At 37.6% G+C, this 10,132-nt stretch overlaps 1 long non-coding RNA gene across 1 annotated transcript; it reads left to right on the top strand.

Moving 5' to 3' along the window:
- The first annotated feature begins 5,967 nt into the window (after positions 1-5,967).
- On the top strand, positions 5,968-9,910 carry LOC118499921. The gene is made up of 2 exons (XR_004902459.1): positions 5,968-6,456; positions 9,280-9,910. It is a non-coding gene; the product is annotated as an uncharacterized LOC118499921 (long non-coding RNA).
- The last annotated feature ends 222 nt before the right edge of the window (positions 9,911-10,132 follow it).

The following is a 10,132-nucleotide window of genomic DNA, read 5'->3' as shown; positions in this document are numbered from 1 at the left end:
AAAGATTTCCATAAAATAAATTTCTTCCCTGTAAGTTTTCACCAGTATCAAAGAGTGTGTCCACATTGTCAGGCCAATGGTCAATGCCATCATTGTTTACTTGTCATGTGTGCCTAGAATACAGAATAAGCCAAAGACAAATGGCCCAACTAAGGGTCAGTGGGAGGAGCACCTTAGTTAGAGCAGCCAGGTGTGGAGGAAGCTACTGTTCCAAAGAGAAGATAGAGTCCCATCTGGGGAAGGTAATTGTAATGGCTAAAGTGTCACCATTTAAAAAATAATTAGGGTATTTTTTAAGAGGGAAAAGTCAAATCTTTTCAAATGGATTTTTTTCCAAGTACTAAATGCCTCTTGGTTAACAAGATAAAAGAGCATAATCAGGTGTTGGCTCTGGGACCTGATGTGTCCTTAGGGAGATACCCAACTAGTTGGTGAGTGTGGACAGGTTTAGTGAAAGGGAAGTGGGGAAGATGAACAGAAAATGAAAAGTTTACTTTTTTCCAATTATTTAACTGTTTCATCTAATTTAATACTTACACACCCATGCACAAACCACATCTTTTTCTCCTTACCGGGAATAGAAAATTCTGCTTTTGAAACTTCCAGAAAGAAAGAAGTGAAAGAGACAGGTAGACCTTTACTGTTACAGAACCACCACTCTATTATGTTATGCTAGGTTCTCTTTCTTCAGAAATAATCATGAAAAATGTTCCCACTGTTCTTTTGAAAGGATGTTTTGTTCGGTGAAGCACAATTGGGAATTAGAGGATAAATCAAAGGGTCAGATGGTTACCTCTTTCTTTACAAAAAAACTATGTGTTTGGGAGAACCAAAAGAAGGCAAAGGGTAAAAAAGAACAATGAAAATGCTTTGCTCCTTTAGTCTGAAGACCAATGTAGTTTGCGTCTGCAGAAAAACATGAGGCAGGTGCTTGGGCAAGGCTCTGGGTAGAGTGTATGTACTGGACAGTGTGCACGGAGATGCTGCTGACTTGGCATTACCTCCTGCCCCACACATGGACCTACTGAAGGGAAAAAACCCAGGGAAAGTGATCTCTGTTCACAGTAAGACTGCTGTGGGAATGGCTGCTATTTTCTAACAAACTACAATAAAAATTTTGGAAAGCCAGAAACAGAGAGTCAAAATGGAAAAGTGTGCACTATTAAAACAGAGAGTGGTTGTACAGCATGAGGGTTTAATCTTTCAGTAAAGATGTGGACTTAAAGAACTGATGAGTTCCTACAGTCATAAAAAGTCATGAGTCCCTATGATGTGAGAGTCGTGGCCCTAAAAAATCTGAATCACTGGGATTCCATGGTGCTCCAGAGAGGTAATTGAAGACATTAATTCATCAAATGTTCACACAGTCCTTGGACCTCCAAATTATTTCTCAGTGATTACTGGATAAGCATCTTTGGAGCAACTAACATAAATTAAGATTTCATTTAATTTACATCTCTTTCTCTTTTCATAGAAAAAATTAAAAGGCTTGTAGTCAATGACAACCAATGAACTTGGACCTGAGGTCTCTCTTCCATAATTGCATAAGTTTTTCCTTGAATGAGAACATCATGCCCAACAGCAATTTCCATTAATATTTGCCAAATCATGTGGATGAACAAAAATTTTAATATTGTATAAATATCGACACTCAATGGATTCTTTCATCTCCAGCTAATATTAATCAGACTTTGATGTTTAGTTATAACAAATAACCATGAATAAGAAATCTCCAGGTTTTATATTGCATATTGAATCTTAGAACAAATCACCTGAAATATAGACTCACTGGCTGTATTTTAATAAATATTTTAAAGGGTTTAATGATTTTCCACAATAGACACAGGTATGCTTTTAATTTAAGATATTTACTTTTGAGAATTCCACAAGTAGATACTAAAGCTACATTACCTTTGATATTTTCTACAAAATTGGAGAATTTGTGCTTAAAAAGTGACTTTTGTAGTATGCCCAAGCATAACCAATCCTTGAATTTTAATCAACATTTTACATCATTAATGTGGATGTTAGAGTTAAGGAAAGAAATCTAGTTAAGGGATTCTCATATCCCATGGTGAATTCTCGAGAGTACTTTTTTGATAGGATCATTTCTTCTGCTTAAAAATAATCTGAGTAATGGAGCGTCAGTCACGATTTGTACCTGATCACCCATCTGGCATCAGCGGAGAAGTCTGGTCAGAATTCGGGAAGAGCTTTGTTTGCTTGTTTGTTTCTTTTGTCTTTACTTTTTTTCTCAGCAAAAATTGCAATTAAACATATAATGTTTAACTTGTTTATTTTATGTATTTTATCCTTTCAATAAAGAGCTTTAATATTTTTTATTCTTCACCCAAGGATGTGTTTGTTGATTTTAGTGCGGGAGGAAGGGAGAAAGAGAGAGAAGGAGGGAAACATGGGTTGGCTGCAGCCCATACTCACCCTGACCAGGGACTGAATCCCAACCTAAGTATGTGCGCTGACCAGGAATCAAAACTGCAGCCTTTTGGTGAGCAAATAACACTCCAACCAACTGAGCCACCCAGCCGAGGCAAGGGCTTTAATTTTGACGATATTTGGTTATGTAAACATTTTCTCAATATTGTTACTTTATAATGTAATGAAATAACCACAAAAGGAACCATTACAAAGACTATATTATAAGAAATGGAATGAAAACATTTTAATAATTTTTTTCTTCCAATTTCTGAACTGCAAAGCAAACATTTACTTTTGATATGCCCCACATCAACTTCTTCCTTAGCAGGAAAAAGTTTAGAATTTAACATACATCTCTATTTTTTTTAATGAGGGGCTGGATTATATATATTGTCTATATAAATTCTAATGGACTGCTGAGTTTGCCTATGCTTAATATTTGAGTTCTATATGAATTCTACAATTTCAGGAGTATTTGTGTTTGCCAAGTACTATTCTACCCCAAAACAAGGCTTGCAGATTAAATAGTTCAGATTGCACTGAAATGGAGGGGAATCCATCCTGAGTCCATTGTGCCCTCTCCTATCAGTTCTATGGCAACCTTTTAAGAAAAGTTGATCACAGTGTAGAACTCTGAAAGTTTTTAGAACTGAATCAGTTTTGAAAAGAAGAGGTTATATATGAAGAGGCTGGAAACTTCTTGAAATTATTGCAGTTATCACCAGGCCGGGAAAGTCGAGCGTAAACACCGGAGGTGGACATGCACGCAGTTCCGGAACTCACTGGCTGTGGGACGTGAGGCCATGCAAATTTCCTGGTGTTTGTCTCCTTAGCTGTCAATAAACAGAATTTTTATGTACAATGTTTACAACGCACCAGATGAGGCTAATGTGAAGACACATACACATACATACAAATAACACATAGATATGCTAGACAAACTATAACATCAAATATTTTTTTTATAACTACTGGAGTTCCAAAGTAAGGAAAAGATGCCTATAGTACCAGATGAGTGGTAAAGCAGTAGGATCTGATGCTTGAGAGAGGATTATGGCCAAAGTTGACAACCCTGCATTTCGTGGGACATTGAAACTGAACTCCTTGCCTAACCATAGGAACCAGAAAGAAGAATCCAGTCCATGAAACAGAGAGAGAAACTCTGCTCGCTGATGCAAGGATACACCATAAAAAGCGGACGGGTAGCACTCAGTGATGAATGGAAAATGAGTGACCCCAAGGAACCGAAACTTCAAGCCATGCCTGGGTATTGGGTTCAGTTTTTCATCACCTGCATGAAGTTAGAACCAAAATTTAAAATTAAAAATCTGTATAGACATGAGGTATATACATACATATATGTCCTACCTTTGTCCACTGAGAGGGCCTAAAATACCCCAATAGTAATGAACACACCTCGCACCCAATCTTTCTTTCTGAATACCGTTCTCTAGTGACAGGAAGTGGGGGCCCTTGAGGAAAAGGATGCTTCTAGAGCTGGAACAGGAAATACGTAGGATTGGCTTGGAGCATCTGGAAGTGCCAGGAAGTAAGAAAGGGGTACTGTAGGAATTTCTAAAAACCCTGTCATCTGCTTTTCACAGAAGACATGATACACCACTTTTTTACCTAGAAATTAAAATTATTTAACACAAGAACAAATTAAATGAGAAAGCATTTAGTGATATTAATTGATGCAAAAAAAGCACTTGACAAAATTCAACACATATTTATGATTTAAATAAAAATAAAGAATAGAATGTTTCTTTAGTAATCTTAGAGTAAATCTTAACAGTGAAACTTTAAAAGAATTCCCCTTAAATTTAAAAAAAAAACTGCATGAAACCCACTGCCATTACTGAAATTCAATTTTATAGTAAAAGTCCTAGACAGAAAATAAGAAAAATAATATGATATCATGAAATGAATTTAACAAAAGATATACAAGGTTATTATGAGAAAAGTAAAATTTATTGAGGAATATAATATAAGATCTGAATAAACAGAATGATATAGCATGCTTATAGAGGGAAATATCAATATTTAAAAGATCCTAGGACTGTCAAATTTAGTTTATATTAAATGCATTTTCAGTCAAAGTCCAAAAATTTTGTTAGACCTCTGCCAACCTCTTCTAATAGGATAGCCAAAACAATTTTGAAGAGTACAAGAAAGAGGAATTGCTTTGCCAGATATCAAGATTTCATACAAAGTAGTAACCATTAAAACTGCGTTTGTTGAGGGAGGGCAGACTCAGTGAGGTCAGTGGAACAGAACAGAGAGCCCAGACATACACGTGTATGTATGAGATATTGCTACCTGACAGCTCATTATAAGCTCACAAGGAAAAGGATGAGCTATAGAGTAAGATGTGCTTGGATAAAAGCTATCAATATAAAAAATTTACTTTAGATCCCCTCCTCATTCCACTTAGAAAAATAGAATCCAAATGAATTAAAGATCTGAGAATAAAACTTTAAAACATTTTAGAAAAAAATCACTGAAGAATATCTTCATGACCTTACAACAGAGAAGGGTGTCTTGGAATTGCCCTAAAGTCACAATGACTAATACATTTCATTATATCAAAATTAAAAACTTAAAAGCAAGCCTCAGAATAGTAGAAAATGTTTGCAGTACACATGCAATAAAACATGTAAAGAGCTATTAACCTAACTATGCACAAGATTTTTAAACATAAACAGAAGAAAAATACAAACCAAAATGAAATGGGTAAAGGATATGAATGGTAAATTCATATTGGCATAACATGTCAAATGCCTGACCTCATTTGTAATGAGGGAGATGCAAAATAAAATCATTAAATGCTACTTCCCCCCATCAAATTGGCAAAAATTTCATCCTAATATCGAGGTGATGCAGGGTCATGGGAACTCTCATAAACTCCAGGCAGAGGAAAAACTGGTACAACCACTTTGAGTATTTAGCAATTTCTCTCATTGAAAATGCATATTTGAAGCATTTCTTTGAGAAACTCACAGTTACTGAAGATGAACTGCATAAAAGTCCTTTGTAATGTTATACATGAAGTTGAAACAAACTAAAAGGCCATTGATAGGGGAATAGACAAATAAAGTGTGATATATTCATACACAGAACATAATGAGGCCAATTAACAAACCAGATCTAGGTTTATTTATATTACAAATTTTCTATTTATTAATATGTGTGTCAAGATGAAATTTTTACCTAGGAGTGCATAACAATCTGGCAACACAAGAGCACACTAGGCACAACTGTGCGAAGGGTTGATTGGAGCAGAAAGCAGCTAAGGGGGGAGATATGAAAACGACGTGGAACAATAATAACGACGCAAACCAAGCACCTGCAGGACTCAACAGTGATGAGGATAGCTGCCCCATGTCCCGGGAGACGCAATGCTCTCACCACCCCTGCCCCCAGACTTCAGTTGCCTGTCTTAGCGCCGCCCTCTCCTCAGTGCACCTGGGTAATTCTCACAAATGTTGCCACACTTAAGAGGACTAAACAGAGGGTCACGTGTTGCCAGGCTTTACAGCATCAAAGAAACACATGAGAAGAGTGATTCTGGATTGCAAACTGAGTTTGTGTTAGGTGGAGGGGTCAGGAAGAAGGAGTCCTTGGTCACAGAGGATCTTGATTTGAGTAATGAATAGAAACCAGCAACAAACAGCCTAATTGTAGGAGGGCTAGGAGTCATTCCACACCAAAGGGAGGCAGCGAGCAGGAGGAAGCAACCTCAGTGCCAATACCTTTATTATTCTGGTGACTATTTTTTCTCACCACTATTTCTGTTCCCCGCCTTATTTTTGCTTAAATTTCACCATCCCCAAATGTCTAGCCTAGACATCAAAAGCTTGTAATGGTCTCTAATTTATCATCCTTAGCACTGAACCAGAAGTCACCCTGTTTCTTAATGTTTAAATCTATCTCTTGTCAATCATGTGAGTTCAGGAAGAGTTTATCTTGTACACCTCAGCATTCCAGGCTCTCAGAAAAATGGCTGGCATGTAGTAAGTGGTAAGTAAATCTTCATTGAATAAATTAATGAATTCTCTAGGATTGATGTGATTTTTCAGATGAGCAATAAATGAGTCTTATTGATAAATGACCCAGGTTAACTATTTTCTGTTGACTAATAAATGCCCAAGATAATTCAAGTAACAGTGAGGTTTGGAATAAATTATCCTAAAAATTTTTATCCTCCATTTGAGCTTTGGCTCTGAGCCCTTTATCTTAGTACATATTCTTTTAATCATCACCAAAGGTAAAGTTTTAATTATTTTTATCCATTTTCCTTAATGTAAATCTTAATAAAATATCAGTATTTCACCACGGAGATATATTATATATATATTTATATTTCAAAGATATATATCTTTGCAATTACACTTTTTTTCTCCTCTCTCAATTAACCAGAGATAACAATACCTGCAAAGATCCAAGATCTGATCCCTTTTCCTACAGGCCTGTTCCTTTTTCACTGGGGCATGGGAATTAACTTTGAGATATCTACATTTTTCTTTGAATGTCTTGGTGCCAGGTGCTATTTAAAAATCTAAGATCATTGCTTAGATTTTATCTTATTTCCTTTATCTTTAATGATTACAAGGGAAAAATTACTCATTGAAAAAGGCAATCGCAACTTTATTTTTGGTGTGACACTTTGGAAATTTAAACATCCCCAAATAATAAATTCTATTCAGAACCCAGCTGATTGGCTATTTTCCTTGATAAGGAGCAAAAGGATGCTTAGTCTATAAACAGGTCTAACTAGTAGTTTTACAAGCTTGTTATTTTGGGGAAGCACATGCTTGCTTGGGTCTTTTTCATCAGGATCATTGCAAAGGCTGACTCACTCTGCACCTCTTGCCGTGAAGAGAAGGGCTGGGCTTACTGTCAGTGCTGTAGGAGCCAGCCTCCCAGGCAAACCCTGTGCCAAGGTTGCTTTCCCACGTAGGGAGGCTGAACATAACTTTTCTTATCCACAGGGGACATGTTCCAAGACTCCTGGTAAATGTCTAAAACCGTGGGTAGTACCAAACCCTGGATATACTAAGTTTTTCTCCCCAAACATACACACACTTTATGGCTTCTCTTTGGCATATTCCAATTGCCAGCATCACTGCTCTTGTGCTCTGGGGTTACTGTGAAGTGAAATGAGGGTGACGGGAATGCTGCAATGCTGGTGAAGTGGGTCTGATAACCCAGACGACTACTAAGTGACTAACGGGCCAAGAGCAAATGCAACGGGAACAAAGGGATGAGTCATGTCCCAGGTGGGTCAGAGCAGGATGGCAAACGATGGCACCCCTCTAATCCACAATGGCACAGAATTTAAAACTTACAAGTTGCTTATTTCTGGAATCTTCCATTTTGTATTTTGAGATCATGATTGACCATTGGTAATTGAAACCACAGAAAGCAAAACCATAGATGGGGGTACTACAGTATTCTTTAAATTCCTCAGAATCAACAGAGGTGTCATACTTACTTAAACCTAAGGGACTCTGTGTGGTTAAGCATTTAATTCAACCAACTTACCTGCCTGTTAAGCCTTGCAGGTGCCGAAGTGCTACATATCCCTGCCCTCAGCCCCTGCTCTGCCAGAATGCAATAGGGGCACATTTTCTTCAAAGGAGGAAAACAAGTACCATTAACTCCAGAGACCGCAGCTTTTCTTGGGTTAGCCTTCAAATGCCGAATAATGTCCCATGCACAGAGTGCCATATAGTTTATCGTCCAAACCAGGACATTTGTGAAAGTGAAGTGAACCCTAGCAGGCGGGGTCACACACACAAAAATAAAACAAGCATAAACCAGTACTATTGAAACAAACCAGAATGCATGGCGTGTGGTCAACCTAGCAGGCACAGAGGTGGTGATGGTAATGAGGATGATAGTGATGTTCTCAGAGGAAAATGTGCCCAGCATATTTCAGCATTTGGCCTTTGCTGCTCACCCCCACATCAGTGAAGCGGCTGCCTATAATTATCCTGTCTCACACTCCTTAGGTTTAGCTTCGCTTAAGGAAAGTTTTCTGCCTGACATAACAAAAAGCCATCCTCAATCACAGGCCCAAGAGACTGCTTCTGTTACTTATTTTCTTGTGAATGCTTTGTCCCCAGCACTTAATTTCATTTACCAGAACAACTTGTAAATATAACACCATCTGAGAATGCCTAGTCTTTTCTGTTTCTGTTCACTGAAATTCATCTATTTCTAGAAATCTATCTATAACCACCAGCTATGCAGTCTATTTTTTCAGCAGCCCTTTTGCACTGGTGTTGATGTGGAGTTCGTGCAGAACTCTGACTCTGAGCCAGCTGTTGCACGTGGCTGCGGGCTGCCCGCGTTTGGGAAAATGAATCCAGCCTTTACCGGGCCTTTGTGCTGCCTCAGAAAAGAAATATTCTCTGTCTTCAATGTTGCTGCGTGGTCAGCAACTTCCCTCAGACAGCCTTTGCAATTAAAAAAATAAAATATAGTATCAAAATGATGTGGTTACATTGCTATCTATCAGCACAATAATTACTTACTACCTTACACAATAATTTAACCTACTCAGTTCGAGTCTTTATACTCAAACTTGGGTTATAAATTCATAAATGTCTGCTCAGCCATAATTTGCATTTCCTTTATAAAATTTCACCACAACGTCTCAGTTCCCTGTCTTATAAAATGAAATTTCAACTATATTGTTATTCTCTAATTTTAATAAAGCAGAGCCTTCAGACAATGATTCGGGGGGAAATTCTGACCAAGAGAACACATTAAAAATTCAATTACCATAAACACAGAAATGCACATCAAAGTCTAAACACATTTCTTTTTACTTCCTAGAATTTCCAAATAATTTCTGCAATTCTCCTGCTCCTCTTTGACTTTGGAGAAGGGTTCTCAGATCACCATGCAGCAAATAAAAATCTGGATGAGAGTTTCACAGTGCATCCCAGAGCCTTGCAGTGCTGAGCCTGTCTTTGTTCACTGGCTTTGTAATTCCCTTCTCTGTGGGACAAAGGGCATATGCATAAAGTTGGCAACGAGCTCTAACCTGAAGGCACTGTGGGCATCACAGAGAGGAATAACCATGTTCTCATTCCACAGACAACTCAGCTCACTCCCATTCCACTCTCACTCTCATGTGTGTCACAGGCTCCATGCAGCTGCCAAGTACTTTACATATATTATCTCTGCTTACAGTTGCAGTAGTATTATGAACAGGCATTATTGTTATCTCTATTTTAAAGATTAGGAACTTCAGTCTAGAAAGGTTAAGTTGCACTGCTAATAAGAAGGAAAGCCAGGATAAAGCCAGCATGACACCGAGAAGCAATTTCACTCTAGACTTCATAGTTTCACCATTTGTACCCACGATACCGAACATCTACAATAGGGACCAATGTAAAACATGTGCTTTGAAAGAAATGGTAAATAACACGAATATGCTGAGAAAAGACTTTACGTAATATTCCAGTCAGGAAGAAAAACGATCTAGGCAGTATAAACCTTGAGAAAATAGGATTTTGGGGGGTTTTAGGATATGATAATGCTCTATAGATTTTTGAAAAGTCATGCTAGGAAAATGTGTAGGTAAATATTTTCACTTATTCATTTATTCAGTCAGCAAATGTTTACTGAGTGCTTTGTGCCAAGAACTGTTTTATGTGCTGAAGATACTATGGTGAAAAACAGA

This window comes from Phyllostomus discolor, chromosome 4, assembly GCF_004126475.2.
Source record: "Phyllostomus discolor isolate MPI-MPIP mPhyDis1 chromosome 4, mPhyDis1.pri.v3, whole genome shotgun sequence".
Classification (NCBI taxonomy): domain Eukaryota; kingdom Metazoa; phylum Chordata; class Mammalia; order Chiroptera; family Phyllostomidae; genus Phyllostomus; species Phyllostomus discolor.
Note: the sequence above shows the minus strand (reverse complement) of the source record. Positions and strands in the feature narration are given on the sequence as shown.